This window comes from Camelina sativa, chromosome 20, assembly GCF_000633955.1.
Source record: "Camelina sativa cultivar DH55 chromosome 20, Cs, whole genome shotgun sequence".
NCBI classification, from domain to species: Eukaryota; Viridiplantae; Streptophyta; class Magnoliopsida; order Brassicales; family Brassicaceae; genus Camelina; species Camelina sativa.
This window is the reverse complement of record NC_025704.1, coordinates 18,274,130-18,283,062: the sequence shown is the minus strand read 5'-3', so window position 1 is coordinate 18,283,062 and position 8,933 is coordinate 18,274,130. Positions and strand designations below refer to the sequence as shown.

At 39.4% G+C, this 8,933-nt stretch overlaps 1 protein-coding gene across 3 annotated transcripts in view; it reads left to right on the top strand.

Annotated features, from left to right (window-relative positions):
* LOC104771151 (shaggy-related protein kinase alpha) overlaps positions 8,620-8,933 on the top strand; it is a 3,757-nt gene continuing 3,443 nt past the window's right edge. For 2 of the 3 annotated variants that reach the window (XM_010495627.2, XM_010495625.2), the window contains exon 1: positions 8,620-8,822. The gene's annotated coding sequence lies outside the window, so the exon portion shown is untranslated. The remainder of the gene's footprint in view (positions 8,823-8,933) is intronic. The other variant, XM_010495626.2, reaches the window with a different exon arrangement.

The following is an 8,933-nucleotide window of genomic DNA, read 5'->3' as shown; positions in this document are numbered from 1 at the left end:
TGGTAGTTGAGAAACTCCCTTGTGGCGTGTTTCCCTGAGCCCACATTGTAGACTTTGTACTTGGTTTCTAGAAGATTCCAGAGAACCTTGGAGGTTAGTGCTTTGTTAAACACCTTGAACAGCTTTTCCTCCATGTGCACAAGGATGGCATTTTTGCACAAGTAGTCCGAGTGATGCCATGCATCAACACTTGCATTCGCATGCACGTCGTTGTTATCAAGAGGCAGTAACGGAGCATCCTCGGTGAGAAACTTCTGCAGGTTGAGTGTACACAAGAAGAAGTGCATCTTTTGTTGCCACGATTCAAAGTTTGTGCCATCAAACTTGTTGGGCGTCACTGCAGAGCTCGGGATGCTCGGTTTCAGCTCGGTCGGAAGGAGAGGAGCAGGTGGTGGACCATTCCCGGGTCGGGTTGTCGACTCACGAAGTTCCTCAGCACCTCCGTTGTTGTTGTTGTTTTCAACACCGTTAGTCATCTGTTCATAAAAGACAAAAATATGTCAATATTTGTGAACAAATATAATTATTAATCAATAGTTAGCAATTAAATAATTGAATAATTAAATTAATTTAATTTGCTAAAAATTAATTATTTTCTGTAGATAGCTATTATAGTACGTTGCACTAAAGCTATCGTAGAAAAAAAAATTTTGATTGCTCGAAAAAACTGTTTCACGAAACTACCACATGCATGGTCTTCATGGAAACTGTTTTTGAAATCTCGAGAATCTTGAAGCGTTTTTGCGAAACACACCCAAAGGCCTTCACATAAAACGTTCAAACATCGCTTACACTATGGCATTAATCGTTATCAACTGTTCGCGTCGTAAGATCCGTTTTAAACTATGTGTAGAAAACGAATCTTTACTTTGGGTTAAGACTGTAGGACCGCGAAAATCCAAATATGAGATAACGATTATAACACCTATGTAAAACGATAGAAGAAAGGAGTAGAAGTAGATTCTCGGAGGCGAGATACGATCTCTTTCCTTAACCCAAAGTAGCTCCCGCAGTGTGGCGGTTTAGTGAGTACATGGATCCCAGGATACAACCGAGACGAGACCGTGTCACAACACTTGACTACGGACTCAAACGAACGTTGGCGCAAACGATACACTCTTGACGATAACACTTACGTTTTTGTAGTGAGAGAAAGAGGAGTGAGAGAGAGTTGGATTTTGTTTCAGAGTGTTTTGCTTCTCCGCAAGCGTTAAAATAATGAAACGAGAGAGCTCTGTATTTATATGGAGAGGAGGACGAGATGCTCTCCACAAAATCTGGGCTCGTGGACTGATATCTCGGGAAGTTGAGGAGTGGAGAGATGCGATTGAAGTCTCACACGTTGGCGAGATCTCCGGAGCGACTTATTCTTCCGTTTGAGTTGATAAGGCTTCGACTTTGTTTGTTTTAAACACAACAAACTCGATTTGACTTTGCAAATAAAATTTTGAATATTATAAGCAACATACGTAACATGAAATGTAATATAAGTTGCAAATAAATTTACTCCAAAATATTAAACCAAGTCCGGTCCATGCAACGTAATTTCCTCATCCCATAATACTAGTTATAAGCTTTCAAGCTAACCACTTTGGAGATTAATTTCTCATTCATTATAACTTCGTTTTTGACAAGTAACTACACTATGTTATAGTGCTCATTACAAGGAATCCAAAGAGTCCTTAAACCGGTCATTCCGATGACGGACGTCACCGGACAAGTCACCGGAAAGTTGGCTAAAGCCATGTTGTCAAAAGTGTAGTTCCAACACATAGTGGGACTCCCAAGTAGCGAATAGGTAGTTGTCCATGACTAATCCCTGAAACTAACTTTATTTGGTCAATTTCAGGTTGGTTGAGACCAGACGTATAGAAACTTGTCTTCGGTAAACTAATGGCTAGTCCAGAGACTTCTTCAAACAACTTCAGAACTTGGAGGACACTTTCCACAGAAGAGAGCGAGCCATCTACAAATATCAAAAGGTCATCAGCAAAACATAGATGCGTTAGCTTTAGTCTCTTGCACTGATAATGGTAGTTAAATTTTCCTTCCTCAGCCGCTTTGTCCAGCATGACTGAGAGGCAGTTCATAACTAGAACAAAGAGATAAGGCGAGATAGGGTCTCCCTGGTGCAGTCCCCTGCATCCTTTAAAGTAACCATGGACGCTCCCATTGAATCCCACAGAGAAGGATGGTGTGCAGACACACGCCTTAAGCCACCACAGGTATAGTTCAGGCACCTCTATACCACGTAGACAACTAAATATAAACTCTCATCTAACCGTGTCAAAAGCTTTTGCAATGTCAACTTTGATAGCTATACGTTTGGGGCCTTGCTGGTGATGATATCCATTAACCAAGTCTGCTGCCAACAAAGTATTCTCTACTAATAACCTTCCTTTTATAAATGCAGTTTGGTTTTTTTGAATGAGGTCTGGGAGAGCTGGCTTGAGCCGTGATACAAGAATCTTGGAAATGACCTTGTAAAGGGTGTTTAAACAGGATATAGGCCGAAAGTCCGAGATAAGAGAAGCTCCAGGGGTCTTGGGAATTGATGCAAGAATGGTTGCATTTACAGCTGACGGTAGAAAAGCTGAGTGAAAGAATTGCAGGATACTTTCAGTAACTTCTGAACCAAATTGAAACAAGCTTATTTGTGTGGTGAATGATGGTGGATGTATGCAATGATGATATATGAATGGAATGATGGATGGGTGTTTCAATTCCCCTTATGCTATTGCAGTACAAGAGGTATCAATCCTAAATGAGTGTTTGTGAACAGATAAGATGTGCATATGAATCTAAGTTAAGACAAATGTAATGATTGTTTGTCACTAACAATCCTAAGATGGAAATGTAAAGATGCAAAAAGTAAACTACAAGAACCAAGAACTAAATGCAAATGAAACTGAATGATTGAAACTGTAATGAAGCAAGAACAGAAATAGAAACTACTACTAATGAACTAATGCAAGACAATTAATGAACTGAAAGCTAAATGTATGCAACTGGAATGAAACAGGAATGAAACAAGACAATCACAAATCATAAACCAGAGTTCTGGGGATGAACTCGAGCAAGCACTCGACCGAGTGTAGGTCGAGTGAGAGGTCGAGTTGGCTAAATCCGGAACACAGAGCAACACAACAAAAACAGAGCAATACTAAAACCAATCAAACAACAAGCAAGCTACAAGACTAAGACTTTAAAATCAATAAACAAAGAAGGTTCCTGAGGATGGATTCATGGGAAGAACTAATCATTGTGGTTATCTAACTTGGTCAACAAATCTCAAGCAAACTTTGAGCTAACCTCTAGACATATAAATCTAAGACAAGTTTCTCCCACTCTCATGGTCAAGAAACAATCAAACCTATGCAATTCTAGACTTGTTCTCACACAGTAAAGAATCTACACAAGCAGGCATTAAGCAATACATCTCAAACCAAACAAGACCTCTAATCTCTTAGCAAGCCTAATGGTAAGCTCTAGATCTAGCCTTATCTATGCTTCTTAAACATTGGTGTGATGCTAAGGAGCTTGAAATCAGATCCTAACCTCTCAGTTCAAGATCAGCCTTAAGAACATCTAGCCTAGAAGAGATCTACAACAATCAAGCTTGACCAAATCACATAAACCACAAGATCAATCCTTCCTAACCCATCCTCAAGATCCTAAGAAGACTACTCACAACAAGACATGATGAAACAAATCAAAAACCCAGAAAATATTGAAACTTGCATTATTAGAAAGATAAAACTGAGATCTTCAATATTAATCAAAGGATGAAACTCAAATTCTCAATATTAAGAAAGTTATTGAACCAACAATATTGAAGAATCTAAGAGTTTTCTTAAACAAGTACAAAATCTAATAAAATGCAAAAGGAATAATGCAAAAAAAGGTAAAAACTAGGTTTTTGGGAATATCTAAAAAGCTGGACACTTTGGTGGCTGCAGGTACAAGGTCTTATATAGTGGGGAAGTGGAAGCCCTAAAAATAGAAAAAGTCAAAGCAGTCAACGGCTCGGTCAACTCGACCTGTGCTCGGTCGAGCTAGGGGTCAAGCTGGCTTCTCATGTGCAATCTCCACTCGGTCGAGTCCTCCTCAGCACACGGTCGAGTGTCTGGTCGAGTGTGCGGTCGAGTTGGACTCCGGACCTTGTTGTTTCAGCCTTAACTCCCTTGTTTCCTCCTCAAGATTGCTTCACATCTCTTCTCCATTGCTTCCATGCTCCTTGAGCTCCAAAATCACCTGTTTATGCATGAAAAGATGCAAATGCAATGCAACTAAGCCCTAATGCATGATTAGTGCTAAAGCTACACAATAATGGCCTAAATGGATAGAAAAAGATGCAAAAGATGTGAATAAACTAAGGGAAAACAAGGTAAAATATATGAACATCAGTAGCTAAGCTCAAAAGGCAGAGAAAGTGGTCAGAGATTTCTGGAGCCAGGAAAGAAGCCACACTGTTGGGATATAAGGCAAGCCAATGGTTGTTAACAAGTAGTTTATCCAGCTTTTTTTGCAATAGGATTTGTGGGATTCTTATTTGACCAAGTCAATAAAGAACCTTGATATCGCAGGTCAAACAACTCCATGTGGAGGAGACAATCTCGAAGCTCAAGCATACGCGAGGACCAGTGGTTGACATTCGGATTTGAATGTTCTGCCGGATGAATTATTTGATTAAAATTCCCACCAAGAAGCCAAGGTTGAGAGTCGAGTTGAAATCTCTGCTGGAGATTGATCAGATCACACTAGAGGTCAGTCCGTTCTTCACCTATATTAGGGGCATATATAGCTGTGAAAAAGAATCTATGACCTCCTTGAATAGCAATTTCTGTAGTAATCATATGACTTGACTGATGCAGGATAGTAACTGTGACTTGAGGCTTCCAGATGATGATAATCCTTCCATCAGGGTGCGAAGCATGGTTTGAAACAAATTGCCAACCAGGACAGGTAAGATTCAAAACTCTGTTCAAATTTGGTTCCTTAATATGGGATTCTAGAATAGCACCAAAAAGAGGCTTATGAGTAGAAAGCCAGTTAGTAAATGGCTGATGTTTATCCTGATCATTAAGACCGCGGATATTCCAAAAAAATGGTTTTATATACATGTTTAGGTTCAAAAGGTTTAGGAGAGGCATTAGTTCTCTCCCCTGCAGGGGAGAGTCTCCACAGAGGAGGTTGGGGGAGTGGGGACGACTTGTTCGATTATCATCGGAGTGGGGGATGAAGGGTTTGGTGGATAAGTGTGATTAGGTGGGTTTAATGGGGGGGTTAAAGTTGTTGTAAGAGATGGGGGAATGGCTGAATGAGCTGATTGGTTTTATCGTGGTTTAGGTGGACCTCTAACCGTTGGCCTCTGCCCCACATGTGGCTCAAAACACTCTGAATATGCCTATATGTTTGTAGTCGCCCTTTGAATCTACCGATGATGAAGTCTTTATGGATTTGAGCTCCTTCTTCAAAGACAACGTTAGGGATGACAATCCTTGGCTTCCCTTCCAAAGAGTAAGTGGTGGGGGCTAGTCTCTTCAGTGTTCTATCAGCTCTTTTTTTTAGTTTTTGAGCCAAAGTTGCTGGTTTTTGCTGGAGTGTAGGAGCTGGAGTGTTATCTCGCGGTAAAGGAGGAGGACAATCAGTTTGGTGGACTCGAGGAGGAAGGATAGCTTGCGATTCTAAGCCCGGAGCAGAGACCAAGGGGATTGGAAGTAAAGGGGGAAGAGTACTTGGGACGACAAGGGATGCAGTCTGAGAAGAGGAAGTTACTGTTTCTAGGGTTGGAGCATCTACCGAGACAAGCACTGTGGGGGCTCCAAGTGTGTGGTCAGTCTGCGGTTTTACTAGTTGAGCTCTTGATTCTGAGCGTGCACTAATCACTCGGTGAGCAACCTTTGGCAGTGTTGCGGTAAAGAGCCCGTCAGTTTGGGGTACAGCTTTCGATGTTGCCACTGTAGCAGAGAATTCAGATCTAGGGTTTAGATTAAGGGTTTGATGGTAAGTGTTGAGAATAGCTTGAGCCTGGGGATTTACTACCACAGGAGTTGATTTGTGATGCACAGGAAGGGCTAGAACCACTCTCTCAGGCTCAATGTAGGCAGTTTGAGGAGAGTGTTGGGAGGGGGAGATGGGAGAAAGGGGGGGGGGGAAGTCAGAAAGAGAGGCAAGGGGATTTTGGTCGGGTGGGTCAGGGGGAAAGGGTGGAGGACGATTGATACTTGCTTCAGCCATAGCTGAATCAGGGTGTTGGCCGGAACTTCGATCCGCAGGGAACCAGCGGTTCGCCGTTGACATCGCAGTTGACTTTTATATCGCAGTTGGTACCTTAAAGAGAGAGAGGCAAGGGTATTTTTCCATTCTTATCTTTTTCATTCTTTCTTTTACTCTTTGTTTTTCATATCGTGAGAGAGAGAGACGAAGAGTGAATCCGCCATTGTTGTAAGCTCAAATTGAGCGAGATACTTCTCCTTTCTAGTGAACTTGCCGGATTGATTCGGCCCCAGACGTAGACTTGATCTCATCGATCTCGTCGAACTGGGTTAACAATTCTTGCATCTCGTGTTCGTGATTCTTTCATTTGTTTCTTTTCTTTCAAACTTATTGAATGATTCCGTGAGAGTTTTAGAGAGATTGATCAAGAGTATTGGGTTAATCGGTGCTCGATTCGTAACATTGACCGTGATCAATCGTGGTTTGATGGACCTCTAGAGGGCTTCTTCAATCTCACAGTAAGTTTCTTATGCATTTAAATTTACTCACCCATTAGGACAGCGTTGAACTAAACTCATTGGCCATCCTCCTTGCTCAGTTATCAAGTTTTGCTGTGATGTGGAATCATTGTTTAGCTGGGTCCTCTCTGGCATACATTTATGGTAAGGAAGACTCTGCTCATGAGGTGTACCCCCAGAGGATTATCCTGGGAGACGAGCTTTTCTCAGAGATCAAGGAAACAATTGCTGGGTGCCTTGCCAGAGCAAAATAAACCAAAGAGCCAATTCTAGTGAAATTAGTGATTTGTCCCCTTCCATCTTTGTAAAATACAGCAACTAGCAAGTACTCCTAGAACATGGAAAAAAGAAGAAGCAAGTACTCCTAGAACGAAACCTTAGTATATATATGTATAGAATCCTATACGAAAAGTATAATTAAGCACTTTACCAAGTCCCTCATGAGAATCTTGTGTCAAACTTATGTTGGGAAGTTTTTATGTAGTTCTCAGTGATATTGGTTGTGATTTGTTGGTGAGCAGGGAAGCTTGTTGGAGACAATGTCGTTGACAGGGGCAGTTCCATCATTTAGGATTAAAGAATAGTTAGTGATTGTTCTTCTTTTCTTGGACGCATTGTCTGTATCACGTATCCCTCGGATTGCATCTTATATATCCAACAGAAACAAGGTTAGTTATCAGTTACTTGAACATAGTAGTAAAAGGTGAAGAAATCTAAGTGAACAAGGTTAATTATGAAGCCATTGTTTTGAATGTATAAAAGATCTTGAAGTCAGGCTTGGCTTGCTTTTTTTACTAGGACAAAGATTGGTCTCATTTCAATATGATAAGAGATGGGTCAGAGACGCTATGTTGTTTTTTTGTAAAGTCTTTTACACAAAAAAAAAAAAAATTATTAATCTTTATTTTGAAGTCGTGGTTAATAAGTTTGAATTGAAATGTCAAATATTTTTGACTAGAACCTGTTTTAAGTCTAAGATTTTGATTATGGACGGTGTGTTTCATGCGTTTTTTCAATGCATGTGAGAGAAGAAAATTATGATTGACTATGTAATGTTTACTTTCTCTATTTTTTTTGTGTTCTTTGTTATATAACTAACAAGGGCTTTTTGTTTTTGTTTTTGGTTGTTAGTAAATTATAAGAAACAAACATGTTCCACATTAATAAATTCATATCCTCTTGTGTGTTGTTTATAATTATAACTGATTTTTCTCCATGGAATAAAATAAGAATTGTACATATGCTTTTTCCTAACTCTTATTAAATGTAGTAGGGGATAAAATCCAATAATTGAATGAATTATTGAGCTAGGTAAACTAGTTATATATATATATATATATATATATATATAGATAGGGATGGTCTCTCTCTCACCTTATCAAAAAAAGGTGGTCGTTGATTATTTTTTTCATTTCTTGCCTCTCCGACACGTTTGACCCAACGGCCCATTTTCAAGCTTGTGGTCTACTTGGTATCATTTATACTACTTTTATAGGTGTGTAATACACACATACACCTATTTTTAAAGTCAAAATTACCCTCTAACTATAGTGCATTTGAGTTTTTTTTTTTTGGGTAGGAATAGTGCATTTGAGTTGGTTTAACAGATAATGGGTTCTATGTGTATTTTCCATTTACCCTTATCTCTTTGTGTTGGGGAGAGAAAAAAAAGGAAAGGTTTGAAGTTTGAACAGTCAAAAACTCAAAAAGAGCAAAGAAACAAAACCCAATGTAACTTTTTTGAAAATCTCATTTACTAAACTCAAAGAATCCCATTATTATTATTATTATTATTATTATTATTTTTTCACATTTGGCCAATGTTGTTGTATTGTATATCACACATAAATAAACGCTTCACGAGAGAAGGCCAGCTATATTACTCGTAGAGAATAAAAATTCATAATTCGGCTCACCGGAAAAAGAAAAAAGAAAAAAAGTTGGAGAGGGAGAGGGAGAGAGAGAGAGATTCATAATCATCAAACCCACACACACAAATCCTTAAATCGTACGGATCTCTCTCTCTTTCATATCTTAATTCTTCCTCATCTTCTCATCGATCTGAGATTTTTAGGTTTTTCATCGGTAAGCATTAAAAACAAAAAAATCTCTCTTTCCTTCAAAGTTCTTGATTTTTAAACTCGTGTCTCTCATCTCCAATACTGGGGTTTTTTTTTTTTTTTTTTTTTTTTTAAA